This window comes from Ornithorhynchus anatinus, chromosome X1 (genome assembly GCF_004115215.2).
Source record: "Ornithorhynchus anatinus isolate Pmale09 chromosome X1, mOrnAna1.pri.v4, whole genome shotgun sequence".
Classification (NCBI taxonomy): domain Eukaryota; kingdom Metazoa; phylum Chordata; class Mammalia; order Monotremata; family Ornithorhynchidae; genus Ornithorhynchus; species Ornithorhynchus anatinus.
In genome coordinates, this window is record NC_041749.1 from 80,711,713 (window position 1) to 80,727,939 (window position 16,227).

At 46.6% G+C, this 16,227-nt stretch overlaps 1 protein-coding gene across 5 annotated transcripts in view; it reads left to right on the top strand.

Moving 5' to 3' along the window:
- Window positions 1–233: 233 nt before the first annotated feature.
- The window catches only part of CTCF (CCCTC-binding factor), a 58,131-nt gene continuing 42,137 nt past the window's right edge, over window positions 234–16,227 (top strand). For 2 of the 5 annotated variants that reach the window (XM_029049641.2, XM_029049642.2), the window contains exons 1-3: window positions 235–443; window positions 10,211–10,276; window positions 15,641–15,806. The gene's annotated coding sequence lies outside the window, so the exon portion shown is untranslated. Of the gene's footprint in view, window positions 444–10,210; window positions 10,277–15,640; window positions 15,807–16,227 lie in introns of all 5 variants that reach the window. The other 3 variants (XM_029049640.2, XM_029049643.2, XM_029049644.2) reach the window with 3 other exon arrangements.

Below are 16,227 nucleotides of genomic sequence, written 5' to 3' on the forward strand. Positions count from 1 at the left end.
GATGACCCGGATGATTCTACGCTCGCGGGACCCACGCGCCATTCGGCCCGAGCGGGCGCGTGACGCGCGGCGTACCCCGTGACGCCATCGCGCCGGCATTTGAAAGTTGGCGCCCGGAGCGACTTCCCATGATGCTCTGCGCCCTCACCTTTACTCCCCCCCCCCCCCCCCCGCCCGCACCCTTCTCCCTCCACCGCCGGCCAGCTTCCCCCCTCCTCTCCCTTATCAGCACCAGCAGCACCGGCAGTCCCGACGCAGGCGCATTGCGCCGTGCCGCCGCCATTTTGTGTCCGAGGCTGTGGAGCGATTAAACCGTGCGCGGAGCTGCTTGTTTCCGAGCGGCGGCGGCGGCGGTTGGTGCGAGGCGGCCGGAGCAGGCCGGGCGCGGCCGGAACGGCCCGGGCAGCCGGAGGAGCGGGCGCCGTGGGGGGTGTGGCGCGGAGGTAAGGGGGAACGCGGGGTTTACAGGAGGTTTCGCGGGCCGCCTCTAGGTGTCACGATGGGGCCGCTCCGGTTGGCGCTGGCTGCAGCCCCGGCACCATCCGCCGCCGCCGGGGGGTGTTTGTCTCCCTCTATCGTCCCTGTTGTGGCGCCGGCCGCCGCCATTTCCCGACCGCTCGGCCTCCAGCCGCCCCGGGGCCGCCGCGCGGGCGGGGCCCGGCCCGGGCGGGGAGGCCCAAGTAGGCGGGCGGCTGGGCGGGCCGCACTGGAGTGTCGAGCGGCTCAGGCCCCGACTCCATTTTCCTTCCTTTGTCTCTCCCCGGCCCGGGCTCCGTTCGGTGGCCGAGCCCGGCCCGCTCCCCCCGCCCTTCCCCGCCGCCGCCTCCTCTGCCTTGCGCAGCAGCCCCCACCCCTCCCGCTTTCGGGGCCAAAGAACGACGGATCCCGGGGTTTTTCTTTCCTTCCTTCCCCCCGCCCCCCCGTCTCTTCCCGGGCCCCTTCCCCCCCCCTCCGCCCCGGGAACCTCGGGGCCTCGATCCCGCCTCCGCTGCGCTCCTGTCCGTAGGGATTGGCCCGGGCCGGGCCCCGCGGCGCTCCAGCTGGCCCCTCTCGCCCACCGGAGCCCCGATGGGCTGGGGTGGGGGGAGGGGGGGTTTGGGCCGGCCGGCCGCGCGTCTTCCGGGGTCGGCCGGCCGTCTCCCCGCCGTTGGCGTCAACGTCTTTCGCCTCTTCCCGCTGCTGGCAACCGTTGCGTTCTGGCCCTGCCGCCGCCGCGCCGCCTCCTTCGTCTCTGTCTCCTCCAGAGTGGCACAGGCGGCGCTGCTGCTGCTCTGAGGAGAGGGACCCCGACAGCTGGAGAGAGCTCCCTCTGCAAAGCAGGCTGAGCAGCTCCACGGATGCAGACATGAACTGCGGGGAGGGGGGAGGAGGCGAGGCGCGGGAGGGAGGAGGGGTGGCGGGGCGGCCGGGCGGCATACCTACCACACCGCCTTGAGCGGGTGCTCCTGCTCTGCGCTGCCCCTTGCCTGGCTTCCTCACCCTTATGGCAGCCCTGAAACAGAAGCAAGCACCCGGGCCTAGGCCTCCCCCGCTCGCCCCGCGTTAAAGCTGCGCCCGAAGCGAGCCGAGAGGAGACCGGAGGCCGACGGATTGTGCGCAGGATGCGTCTACCGACCGCTAAATTGTACTTCCCCCCCCAGCACTTAGTGTGCTGTTCTGCCCACCGTAAGCTCTCAATCAATACGATTGACTGATAATCCACTGATTCTTATGACCGGCCCTCCTGCCCACCGGAGGGCTGCTTCACGTTCTAGGGGACAGGGCAGCCTCATCCCTATTGAGGGAAATCCCTGGGCGGAAATAAACTTTTAATAAAGTATCCCCGGGAATTGGCGAGGCACCACAACTCCCTACCACTTTCCCCCCGCCCACCTCATAACTGTTCACTTCGTCCCGAAGTGAGACGAGGGAGCCCACCTTTTCCTCTCGATTCAGCCGTCACAGCCCGCAGTCTTCTAGGTGGGTGCATTTTAGAACCTTTAGAAACGTGGGATTGGTCCCGTAAGTGTTTTTAGTAAATCAACCTCTCAGAGCAATGAGTTACATATCCAAGTAGCACTTCCACTTTTTGAGAATAAACTGGAAAACGCAAACTGCCTTTGAGTCCATTGTGCTTAACGTGGCACCTTCTACGTACCTCTTTAAACCTCCTGCATTTCCTCATCTACTTCTTCCTCACAAACCCTAGCGCCCTTTTGCTTATCTCCTCTCTCTGGGTTCTCCTAGGCCTCTAACTTCTAGTTAGGGTCGGGCATCTCTATTTCTAAAATCCACGGTTCTTTGTGGTTCTCTTAGAGATCCTCAACTGAGCATAAAACTTGTCGAGGAGCTGACTGTCTTAATGAAGTGCAGTTTCAAGACCGAGTTTTTATTTCTGCTGCCTCGGCATCTACAGCCGAGGTTAATGGAGATTGTTTGCTCTGGAAGAAGTCTAATTCAGAGAGTAGCCAAGTAGTTTTAAATTAGGGATTCTGTATAAATCCACCAAACTTGATATCCACTCTTTTTGAACAGCATCTTCCTGTTCATCAGTAGATTATTTTTTTAGCCTCGACACTTTTAAAGCCACCCATTCTCTTTTGGACCATATGAAAAAACTGATATTCTTAGAAAGCGGTAACAGCACAAGAATAATAATTTAGAAGATGTTTTGGAGGTCCTATAAGGACCTCTCCCAGATGGGTTTTTGCCCTTCTCCCCAACCCTTAATCTGTCTTGGTTACCTTCTAAGTAATTGAGATGATGAATGTACTGACTACCCGCAATATGTTTGTTAGGTATTGGTATCACCCGTAACTTTTCTGGGAAACTGTAAACAAAGTTGGCCCCCCAGTTCTGCAGCTCTAGCTAATCTCGACTTCATTTCTTCTTGTCTTAAAATATTGCGACAGTCTCTTTGCTTCAGCTCTATTTTTTTTTTTATGGGGTATAGGATAGCGTTTTATGCTCATCGCGTTGAAGGGGCGATATCTGGATATTGTGACTGTCGTCATTCTTAGCTTTCCCAGAATAGGAAACTGAGAAGTGGAATGCCTGTGCTTGAACTCCCGAGTCTAATGCCCAATTGATTGCAGAAAATATTAAGTGCTTTACAGTGTTTGAGGCACTGAACCGAGTTCTGGGAAGAAGAATAATACATTGATCTTGATGCAGACACAGCCCCTTCCCATAAGGGGTTCAATCTAAAGGTGGGGAGGATAGATTAGGATAAGGGGAGCAAGGTAGAGAAGCTGACTAAAATAATAGCAACAACAGCAAAACAAACATTGGCAGCTAATGAGAGAGGAGAGCGTCCTTGATTTCCTCTCAGGTCATATGGGGCAAAGGATCGGTCCCAACCTTCTCAGGGTTCTAAAGGTTCGGAAGGTGACACTTCTGCCTGCCCTTCGCTTTTGGGGACAGTGCGGCTTCATTCCCAAACTAGCCAGCCAGAGGTTGGCGACTCCCCTGCTAGACTTTGTTGTGGGCAGGGAACATGTCTACCAACTCTGTTATATTTTACTCTCCCCAGTGCTTAGTACGGAGCTCTGCACACAGTAAGCGCTCAATATAAGTATGATTTGACTACTGATCCGGCAACCCCAGTGGCAGGGGGCTTCAGCGTGACTCAGTGGAAAGAGCCCGGGCTTGGGAGTCAGAGGTCATGAGTTTGGATCCCGCCTCTGCCAGTTGTCAGCTGTGTGACTGTGGGCAAGTCACTTAACTTCTCTGTGCCTCAGTTACCTCATCTGTAAAATGGGGATTAACTGTGAGCCTCACATGGGACAACCTGATTACCCTGTATCTACCCCAGCGCTTAGAACAGTGCTCTGCACATAGCGCTTAGCAAATACCAACATTATTATTCAGACAGTGTAGGCCCTCGCTCTTGGATTTGGCCAAATTATGGGTGTTTGAAAAGACAAAAAGGACTCTTGAACTCTCTTCTCATATAAAGCAAGAACTTTAGCCAATATTGTGGGCCTAGTTCATTCTGTATGTCAGTGTAAAGGGAGGAAAGATGAATTTTTTTCAGCGCACCCAGACCCATTTTGACAAGATTTTTTTCAGAGTTCCATTTCTGTATAACTTTTTCAGGATGATTGATCAGCTGGTTTGAATTCTTATACCTTTCCTTCAGACTGCCCTCTGGCTTCAACAACAACTCTGCAAATCCTGTCCAGCAGAATGTCCTATTTTAATGTGCGGTATAAGTCTACTCAATCAGTAGTACTCTGTTGAGCATCTTCTGGATGCAGAGCACTATGTCAAGTGCTTGAAAGTTCAAAAAAAAGTTAGACAAGGGCTTTACCTTCAAGAAGGAGTTTACAATCTATTCGGGGAAAGTGGCAGAGTCACCCATAGCTTTGAAACACAGAATGATGGGGCCCATTTGGTTTATTTTTATTTTTTCCTCTCCTTCCCATGTCCCAGTTTTCCAGTCCCCGATGATAATAGTAATAATGGTGGTGTTTAAACACTTACTATGTGCCAGGCACTGTACTAAGTGGTGGGGGTAGATGCATGATAATCAGGCTGGACACAGTCCCTGTCCCACATGGGGTTCACAGTCTTAAGTGGGAGGCAGGACAGTTATTGAATTTGAGGAGCTGCCTAAACCACCCACTATCCTTCCTGTCCCTGCAACCTAGTGTCCTCAACTCCTCATTGCTTTTCAGTGCCCACATCAATCATTTATCAAGCACTTACTATCTGCAGAGCAATACACTGAGGGCTTGGGGGAGAGTACAGTATAACAGAATTGATAGACACATACCCTGCCAACAAGAAGCTTATAGTCTAGCGGGGGAGGCAGACATTAATATAAAATTACAGATATGTACATAAGTGCCGACAAAAATCCAAGGGCAAGGCGATGCAGAAGGGAGAGGGAGCAGAGGAAATGAGGGCTTAGTTGGGGAAGGCCTTTTGGGGAGGAGGTGTGCTTTAAATAAGGCTTTGAAGGTGGGGAGAGTGATCATTTGTCAGATATTAAGGGGAGTTCAGGACAGGCAGGAGGTGGGTGCGAGGTTGTTGGTGAGATAGAAGAGATGGAGGTACAGCAAGTAGGTTGGCATTAGAGGAGAGAAATGTGCAGACCGGGTTGTAGTAGGAGATCATAGAGTTAGGGTAGGAGGGCACAAGGTGGTTGAGTGCTTTAAAGCATGTAGTAAGGAGTTTCTGTTTGCAGCCACTGGAGGTTCTTGAGTAGTGGGGAAATATGGACTGAGGTTTTGTTGAAAAATGATCTGGACAGCAGAGTGAAATATGGACTGGAGTGGGGAGAGGCAGGGAGCTCAGCAAGGAGGCTGATCCAGTAATCAAGGTGGGCTAGGATAAGTGCTTGGATCAGTGGGGTAGCAGTTTGGATGAAGAAGAAAGGGCGGAGTTTAGTGATGTTGCAAAGGTTGAACTGACAGGATTTAGTGACATATTGAACGTGTGGGTTGAGTGAGAGAGATGAGTCAAATAACACCAAGGTTATGGGGTCGTGAGACCAGGAGGATGGTGGTGCTGTCTACAGTGATGGGAAAGTCAGAGTGGGGGACAGAGTTTGGGTGGGAAGCTGAGTTCTGTTCCGGACATGTTAAGTTAGAGATGTCGGCAGGATATCCAAGTAGAGATGTTGTGAAGGCAGGAGAAAATACGAGACTGCCGAGAAGAGAGATCAAGCTACTTCTGCATTCAAACCCATGTTAAATTTTGCCATTTCCTCATGCATGTTACATCCTGTATCCTTCCATTCATCCAGCCAGATTGTTTCCACCTTCAATCACTCAGTGGTATTTATTGAAATCCTACTGTGTGACACACACTGTGTTTGGAAGAGTCCAATAAAAGACTTGAGCTCTGTCCTCAAGCATTTTACAGACATTAAAATAATTCAGGAGGAGGAAAAAGGGATACCGGTATGTGTTAGTGCTTAATAGGGTACGGAAGACACGTACATAAGTGCTACTGGTGGTTCAGTACACCGGTGTGTAGGTGGTGCAAAAGTGCTAAAGTGGCAATCGAGGACTATAACCTGAAGGGGTGAGATTAATTAGGGAGGACCTCCTGGAGGAGAGATTATTTCAGAAGGACTTTAAAGATGGGCAGAGCAGTGATCTGTAGAATTTGAGGGAGTTGAGAGGTGTTAGAGGTCAGCAGCTGGCAGTAGAAAAGGTTGAGGAACAAAGAGTGAGAGCTGGGGTGTAGTGGGAGAAGGGAGTGGGTAGGGAAGAGGGAGAGAACTGACTGTCCTTTAAAAATAATAATAATTATGGTATTTGTGAAGCACTTACTATGTGCCAGGCACTGTTAGGCCACAGTTCTCCTCATCTTCAGAGCCCTCCTAAAATCTCATCACCTCCAACAAGCTGTCCCTCATTAACTCCTGATATCCATCAGCCACCTTTAGCACTTGGGCATGTATTTATACCCTCCCTTATTCCATGTGTGCATGCATAATTTAAAAGTCCCTGTGTCCTTGGAACTGTGCTACCCTATCAGAATCAGGCTTATCTTCCTCCAGAATCGCCTTGTCTCACGTCCCCACACACATCCACAAAAAAAAAAGCCCTCACTTTACCAACTTGCATGAAGGTTTGTCCGTTTGTGTATTGAGGCAGTATTGGAGGTTGGAATAAAGACCAGATTTGACTCGGTCTAATATTCTCCATTGGTCTCCCCAACCCCTTCTGATCAGGTAATTGAGAGTTTATTAAGTGGGGTGCAGATTCATAAGAATGAATAAGGTTTCAGGGGTGGAGGGACCTAAATCAGTCCCTTATCTTTGAAGTGTCTTCTGTTCTTGTCCCTTATCACTTTCAGCCAAGGAATAGCAAGAGCCCTTTCTTTCTGAGATTGCTGTGCACACAGGGATCAGTTTCTGTTTTTCCTCGAATATCTAATTTCTCAATAAAAAGACTAATAATTATTTTCAAATTGTGTTTTTTTTCCCCTGGGGATAATGGGTGATTAAGTATTGAGTGGTGTTTTAGTAGGAACTTGTAGAATCCAGAGAACAAAGCAGTGCTTGATAGACTTTCTCATTAATCCATCATTTTGGGTGATTTTAGTATAGTGCACACACATGCAAAAAAACCTTTCTCGCTCTCATGCTTTTAACAAATAGGTCATTTCAATTGTTTCTGTGATGTGTAGTTAAATTAAAATCAGCTTTGCATTTTGTGAGGATTTGATAGTTGCTCACTTGCCAATATAGCTCAAATGTGTACTTCTGAAACTTTGTACAGTATGCACTTAGAATATGTTTCTTTGCTAACCTATTTTTTCAATAGAAGTGTTTGCAGCATCCAGTGATCTCTTGATCTTATGGCCGTGATTTGCGTTTTTTGTGGATTTTTTTTTTAAACTCACAAGGTGTTTGGAACTAATATTTAATTAGAGTAAAATATGACTAAGCAGTGTGCTTTTAGAATGTTGGAAAAAAGCAGTGGCAAACACTTTTTTCTTAAACTTTCTCAATCTAGTTGTAAAGCCTAGTTTCCATTTAAAAGTGAAAATTGACCTTTTTCAAGAACAGACAAATCAGGTATAAAGTCATGGGGACCATAGTATAATCAAATTCAGTAGTGTGAATATTTGTTTTAAGATGTAAGTTCCATATCCTGTAAACTGTAAACTTCTAGTGGGCAAGGATAATGGTTACTAACTCTATTATATTGTACTCGCTCAAGCTCTTAGTTCTGTACTCTGCACACAGTAAATACTGTGGCCTAGTGGATAGAGCACAGACCTGGGTTCTAATCCCAGCTCTACCACTTGTCAGCTGTGTGATCTGGGGAAGTCACTTAACTTTTCTGTGCCACAGTTTCCTCATTTGAAAAATGGGGATTAAGACTGTGAGCCCCATGTTGGACAGGGACTGAGTCCAACCTGATTAGCTTGTATCTACCCCCAGTGCTTAGTGCAGTGCCTGGCACATAGTAAGCATATAACAAATACCATAAAAAGAGAAATAAAAACCCAAATCCCATGATATACATTCAGCATAGAAAATGTAAAGTTGCAGTGCTATTTCTGATTTCCTACATTCTCTTATCTATTATTTGTGTACATAAGTAATTTTGTGTGTGTGTATGTTGGGTTTTTTTGTGTGTGTTTTAGTTTTCTGGGGTTTTTTTTTGTTGTTTTTTGTTTCTTTTTAAATAACGATATCCATCTCCTCATCACCAAGTATTTAACTGTCTTTGGGATCCAAAGCTCTGTCCTTGAAAAGAAAGGAAATGATTTGCCTATTCCTTTTCCAAAAGGCAACTGCTTTTACTGTTAAGTTGTGAGTGTGTGTTGTGGTGCAGGGAAACACATTATTGTGTGGCAACCAGTAAATAACGTAGCAAATCAGATTGCTGCTAATTCCTCTGAGGTCTCTTCCTTGATATCCTTCTTTAGCCCATCATACATGCCCCCATCTCCCAAGTTATTACAGAGATCCTCTTTGTAGATGTCAGTCATCTACCCATATGTTTTAGAACAATTTAAAATAATTGTTAACCTTCTACAGGAGTGTAAGGTGTAGTGATAGGGCCCTGGATGGGGCTTCAGAAAACTGGGCTTTAAGCCCATCTCTTCCCCCAAAGTGACTCTGCAGGCACAGTAAGGTATTGTGAGTTTTTTCTACTTCCTTATCTTTGAAAATGGGAACAATCCAACCTGATTCCTTCCTGCCTTTAGTAGTGATAATTGAGGCCTTCCTTGACTAAGCCATCATTTTCCCTACTTGCTCTCCCTTCTGCATCACCTATGCACTTGGCTCTGTATACCTTAAGCACTTTTGATACCCCAGTCGCACAGCTCATAAATACATATCTTTATATTCTGCCATTTCCCCTATCTGTAACTTATTTTAATGTCTGTCTTCCCCTCTAGATTAAGTCCTTGTGGACAGGCATCATGTCTACCAATTCTACTGTAGCCTTCCAACCTCTAAGGAGTTAGGAGTTAGTACAGTGCTCCACACTCAGAAGCCATGGATGGGATTTAAGTGCTTATTATGTGCCAAGCACTTGGGATAGAATATATGCAGATTGGACACACTCTGCCCCGCGGGGCTGTCTCAGTCTAGGGGAGGGGAGGAAGGGAGAACAGGAATTTAATCCCCATTTTACAGATGAGGAAATGGAGACACAGAATTTAATAATAGCTGTGGTATTTAAATGCTTACTATGCACAATGCACTGTAAATGACTTGCCCAAGGTCACCCAGCATGTGAGTAGCAGAACCAGGATTATATCCCACTTTGACTCTTGACTTCCAGTTCTGTGTTCTTTACACTAAGATACATTGCTAGCAATATTGCACTGAAGTAGTGCTTAAAGAGATGGAAGTTTCAGTGCTGGATTATACAAAGACCACGGTTCAACTGGATAGGGATAGTTTACTACTCTTTTTTTCACTAATTCATACCTGAAATTTTTATTTCTAAAACTCACATCGCAGTAGCTTGTTGAATTGGGGAGGAGCCATCAGTAGGCCGGAATTGTGTGGTTCCCAAAATAACTTGTACCCTGCAACTTCTGTTGGCAGGGTGGAAAGGGATTGCATTCTAATGAATTGCTCTGAAGAGAAGCGAATGGTGATGGAAAAGGTTTTTGATTCATCCAGCCTCCCAAACAGCTGGGATTTTTAGGAGCCCTTTAATTTTGTTGTATGCTAACTTTTTCTGGAGTAGATTTATTTAATTATTTGTCATCTTGGAGCTACTATCAACTTAGTAAGTGCTTACCAAATACCATTTTTATGATTATTATTAGCAGATGTCTAAAGAAAGTGGAGCCACTTCTTCATTGGTCCCACAGAGCTGGGGAACTTTCCCTGAGGCTGTCTCCCATGCAGTTGGATCTTATCAATAGCATTTGAGTGCCCCCATGCAGAGCACTGTACTAAGTCTGCTTGGATAAGTAGGCAGTTTTCTTATAAAGTGATGAGGCTAATTTGGGGAAATAGCCCTGAAAGGCCTGGTTGAGTGGCCCAGGATACAAGATGAGGATAACAGTGAGGGTTTGCTGGGGGAAATGGGGACTGAGGATGGGGACCGGGGGAGGCGGGATGGGGATGGAGATTGGGGAGGACCACTTTGTTAGACATGACTAAACCCAGGAGAAAACAAGTTTGTGTAAACTTAAATTGGGTGGATGGAAGACCAGAGTGAATGAAGACTTTGTTTAGCTCAAGGAGAAAATAGAAATGCATCCTGTTTAAACTATTTTGCTTTTTCCCCCTCAGAAAAGAAAATCAGGTGTTGGGGAGAGTGACAAAAGCCGAGAGGGTTGAGTTTCAATCCACGAGCAGGTATTTTGCCTATAGGCTTTCTGACTTTTCAACGTGGTGTTTTATGTGAGATTATACCATTAATAATACACACACGCCCATCTGGCATCTTCTGTATGTTGTCTTCGGGATGGTGCTGCTGATGGTGAAGTGAACTCATGGGTTTTGATGTGACTGAAGAAAATCAATGCAAGACTAACAGTCCCTATCCTACAAGGGCAAACCCAGACCATCTCTTGTTGGGTTTGCTCCCTGTCATTGTTTGCAATTTTGCCTTGATGTCATGATTCTCATGAAGCTTCTGCTCAAAAACAGCCAATCCTTTCTTGATTGCAGTGTGGCAGATTGGTCTGTCTCCTAACATTTAGCTGTGGTGCTGAATTGTCTGAGATGCTCTTCACTACATTCTTAGTGTGTATTCTCCATGTCCTCTCAGTCCCATGTTGTTTCCCCCGCTCCCCCGCCCCCCCGCCCCCCCACTCTCTTGCTTTCATTCACCATACCACAACCAGCTATTAGAGTACTCTGCTATTATGCACATGTCCCTCACAGCCAAGCTGTGTTGAGATGAACATAGCTTGAAGGAAGAAGTCTGACCACTTCAAGACCTCTTTGGCTGTGATCCTTTCTTGCTACTTAGTGTTGAACATAGGTAACATTGATGGGATTGCCCAAAGAGGCAGATGTCACCTGTGGTGAATTCACAACTTTGTAGGAGGTGGTTCCACTCTGTAGACATTGGGCTTCATCACCACAGTATCCTGAAGAAACGTTACTGATCTTGAGTGGATTTTTTTTGCCCATCCTTGTCTTGTTGTTGAATTGGTAGACAGTGAGTGGACTGCTCTGGCAGCAATTCAGTGATGGCCTTTAGTTCCGTATTGCCAGTGAAGATCTTTAGTTGTGTGTAGGGATTTCCCTGGTGCGGGCTGAGGGCATTTATCATATTTTCTCCCAACTTCTTGTCTAGCTGGCCCCGCAGAACTGTTCACAATCATTTGCTTGGCTGCTAATAGGTGCACCCGCATGGACCTTTAGAGCCTAATCAGCAGCAGGGCCTATTGGAAAAAGCCCAGCCCTGCGAGACAGAGGATTTAGGGGCTAATCCTGACTCTACCACTTCCCTGATGGGTAACCTTGGGCAATTCACTTCACTTCTCTGGGCCTCAGTTTCCTCAGCTATAAAATGGGGATTCAATACCTGTTCTCCCTCCTACTTAAAGTGTGAGCTCAATGAGGGACAGGAGCTGTTTCTTACCTGGTTATCTTCTACCTACCCCAGTGCTCATTACAGAGTTTGGCCCATATTAATAGCCTAGTTATTGTTGTTGTTGTTATTCATGAATGACAACTTCCAGGAGGGATCAAACACCTTTTGAGACACCAGCATCTTGGTCTCTTGCTTCTTCGCCATGGATGTTTAGGAAAAAGTTGAGTGTTTAACTCAATAAGTTGTATTTATTGAGCGCTTACTGTGTGCAGGGCCCTGTACTAAGCACTTGGGAGAGCACACTATAGCAGAGTTGGTAAACACATTGCCTGTCTACAATGAGCTTACAGCCTATAGGAGAAGACAGGCATTACTATAAATTATGGATACATATATAAGTGCTATGGGGGGAATAAAGTGCATATCCAAGTGTAAGGGTGATGCAGAGGGAGTGAGAGAAGAGGAAATGAGGCTTAGTTGGGGAAGGCCTGGAGGAGATGTGCTTTTAATAAGGCTTTGAAGGTAGGTAGAGTGATAGTCTGTTGGATATGAAGAGGGAGGGTGTTCCAGGCCAGAGGGAGGATGTGGGTGAGGAATCGGCAGCATGATAGACGAGATCGAGGTTGTTAGTTGGTTGGCAGTATAGGAGCAAGTATGTGGACTGGGTTATAGTAGGAAATGAGAAAGGTGAGGTTGGTAGGAGGGTGCAAGGTGATTGAGTGCTTTAAGGCTGATGGTAAGGAGTTTGTTTGATGCAGAGGTGGATGGACAACCACTGTGGAGGTTCTTGAGGGGCGGGGAAACATGGACTAAAGGGTTTTGTAGAAATCTGGGGAGCAGATTGAAATATGGACTGAAGTGGGGAGAGAGGAGGAACGGAAGTCAGCAAGGAGACTAATGCAGTAATCAAGTCAGGATAGAATAAGTGCTTGGATTACCATGGTAGCAGTTTGGAGAGGAGAGGGTGGATTTTAGTGGTGTGAAGATTGAACTGACATGATTTGGTGACAGATTGAATATGTGGGTTGAATGAGAGAGATGAGCTGGATAATGCCAAGGTTATGGGCTTGTGAAACAGGAAAAGTGATGGTGCTGTTTACAGTGATGAGAAAGACACTGGGGAGGACAGGGTTTTAGTGGGAAGATAGATAAGGAGTTCTGTTTTGGACATGTTAAGTTTGAGGTGTCAAGGGGACATCTAAGTAGAGATGTCCTGAAGGCAGGAGGAATTGTGAGACTGCAGAGAGGGAGAAAGATCAGGGCTGGAGATATAGATGTCGGTATCATCCACGTAGAGATGGTAGTTGAAGCCATGGGAGCGAATGAGTTTTCCAAGGGAGTGAGTGTAGATGGAGAATAGAGGGGAACCCAGAATTGAGCCTTGAGGGACTCCCACAGTTACCGTGTGCAGAGCACTGAACTAAGTGCTTGGGAAAGTACAATACAGCAGAGTTGGTAGACACGCTCCCTGCCCACAATGAACTTACAGTCTGTGGCTTCAGTTTTCTCAATAAAGTACATTGGCCAGGTCATTAGGGGCAAGAGATGGGGTGGGAGAGACAGGGGATTTGAGGAGGGAGTTGAACATGTGAAACAACTGGTAAGGGCAGTGGGCATAGGAGTCAATAAGGATGGAGAAATAATGTTGCCGGGCGAAGGAGAAGGCAGAGTTAAAGCAGGCAAGGATGAGTTTGAGATGGACCAGGTCAGCCTGGTATCTGGGTTTCCTCCAGCAGCTCTCTGCCTCATGCATGGGAGCGAAGGAAGTGGAGTGTAGAGGTGATCCAGGGTTGTGGGTTCGTGGTACAAGATCGGTGAAGGGATAGCAGAGAGAGTGAGTGGAGTTCAGTAGAAATGGTGGCGTTGAGGGTGTCAATTTGGTTGTTAAGGGAAGTAGTTTGGGTATGGAGACTAAATGGGGCATGATGACTTGAGAAAATTGGATGGTGTCAGAAGTTCTGAGTTTTGTGGGGAGGGGTTGTGTGGGCGGGAAGGCAGGTGAGGAGGTTGTGGTGGAATAGAGGCATTTCAGAATTGGTGAGTGACGAGACGTACAGTGACTAGAGAGGATGAGGTCAAGTGGGTGAGGTGGGGTGGAGCAGGAGGTCAGTGGAGTTAAAGGAGTGATAGAAAGTGGGCAGTCGAAGGGTTGTCAGGTACGTTTGTGTAGATATTGAAGTCCCCACTTCAACATAGGGATGGAGAAAAAGAGACGGAATGTGAGAAAGGGATCAAAATGGTTCAGAAAGTTGGAGGTGGAACCAGAAGGGGCACCTTTAGTCCTGATGCCTACAACAGGCCATTTCCATGAAATAAGGAATGCGAAAAGCACTATTCCAAATAACATGGAGTAGTCTTGGGATCCTGGACTTCTAAAGGCCAGCAGGGAAATATATTTCATCAGACTACTTGCTTTGTTTTGTTCTGTTTTGTCATCTGTCTCCCCCGTTTAGACTGTGAGCCTGTTGTTGGGCAGGGATTGTCTCTATCTGTTGCCGAGTTATACATTACAAGCTCTTAGTACAGTGCCCTGCTCATAGTAAGCGCTCAATAAATATTATTGAATGAATGATTGAATGAATGAACTTAGTAGCTTTCCAAAGCCCAGATTTGCTGAAGCTTTTATAAGGTCTGTCAAGAAGTATAGCGGCCTTGGTGGTCCTCACTGCACTTCAGATTGTGCTATACTGCAAAAATCACGTCTGTTGTGATCTAAAACCATATAGGTATTCTGGGAGTGTATGATATTCTTCAGTAAAATATGGTGCTTAAACATTGTGTCATGCTGTTGTAACGTTCTGAGCTTTGACTGAGATGGTAGTCTTCAGAACTATTGCTTATCAAATTCTAATGTAAAAATTAGAGCTGTAGGCTAAAATGGCCATCATGAAGTTTGTGCTGATCGGAGACCTCCCACTACTAATGCTCAAGATTTAATTCTGGATTCACTGACCTAGGGCAAGTGACTTAACCTCTGGGCCTCAGTGCCTCTAATGGGTGGTGGTTAGAAGTAGCTAATAAAATTAATTACTAAATGCCACTCAGCTGTTTCCTTTAACACTACTTGCCAAGTTGATTGTCTAGTTGCCCAAAAGCTGGCTTAAAATATTCAGGGTCTACGTAAGGGAGAGCAACCGACGGCAGTTAAGTATCTCATTATGTGGCTAAACTCTTTACCTCTTATCACACTTAACTATATGAGGGCATATAGAAATTGAGGATTTAATTGATTTCAGAAGAAAAATAAGATTGTTCCTGACTGTAAATTGTCATTCTGGAAATGCTCCCTTGGTTTAACCTTGGGGTTTTTTTTGTTGGTTTGTTTGCTTTTTGTAGAGGATACATATAGTTGTAGAGGTTGATCAGTCAGTGGTATTTGACTGCTTACTGTGTGCAGAGCACTGTATTAAGCGCTTGGGAAAGTACAATACAACAAAGTTGGTAGATGTGATCCCTGCCCACAAGGAGCTTACAGTTTACAGCAGTGATAGTATTTATTGAGCACCTACTGAATGCATTGTATTAAGTGCTTGGAAAGTACAACAGAAGTACAAGGCATGTTCCCTGCCTACGAGGCACTTACAGTCTAATAGCATAGACAAATATTCATAAACAGTGGAATAGGAATAAAATTGAGTGAACACAAACAAGGGTAGGCAAAAAGAATGTAAGTGCAAGAGACTAGGGTTAGGGTTAACCTGAAGGCTTTATGTGAGAGAGGGTGCTGTTGAGTAGTTGGAGACCAGTAAGGTGGGAGGGGGTGAGGCAAGTGGATCTGGGGAGGAAAGGAGTTCCAGGCCTTGGGGACCATGTGAGCAAGTGTGTAGTACAGTGCTCTGCTCGATAAATACCATGGATCGATTGGAGGCGGGCACGGCAAAGCAGGTGCTGAGCCAGTATAACTAAATGTAGGATCTTATAAGGAGCCTGTCCCTGAAGCATCCTCTTAATGGTTCTGACAGTTTAATACCAATAACCCAGGTAAAGGAATTGATTAGAATGCTAGTGGTGCGTGCAGAGCCACCCACTAGTAAAGGTTCTGCTGGGGCACAGAGTGCAGTGAGCAAGGCAGCGGGCAGGGTTGCAGCATGGTGCTGAGACAGTGCCCTAACCCAGTCGGTGGTTGTCTTGGTAACTCTTGCATTGTATGCCATTCATGTTCACTCTCTTTTTAGGATTCCGCCTGTACGGGAACGGAAGAGAATCGATCTCCTTTCTCCCATGTAAATTTCCAGCGCTCGGTCTCCTGAGATCAGATGTCTGGAGGTGTTAGAGTGGTTCCTTCTTCTCAAGGCTGAAGCTACAACAGGCTGGATTCCAAGCAGCTAGGTCAAACTTGTTGTAAGTTTGATCACATTTGTTGGCTTCAAGCTGTGGAAGTGCCTATTCCTCATCTCCAGCAGACTGAAAGTTTAGCGTCATTTATTTTGCTGCTCCTTCCAGAAGTGTGTGTGAAGGCCCGTGGGTCAATTCTTGCCCTGGTATAGCTCAATCAATCAGTCGTATTTATTGAGCACTTACTGTGTGCAGAGCATCGTACTCAAGTGCTTGGGGGAAGAGTACAATATAATAGAGTAGGTAGACACATTCCCTGCCCACATTTTGGGAGAGCCTGAAAGTTGCATATTTGTAGGATCTACCTCTTGATTAAACAACTAGCATTATAAGTCAGGAAATTACAGCTGGCTTGGCAATGTAGAGATTAGAAGCAAAAGCCTTCAGAGGATTCCCCAGTATGCCGGAGAGATAGCTACATTTATCA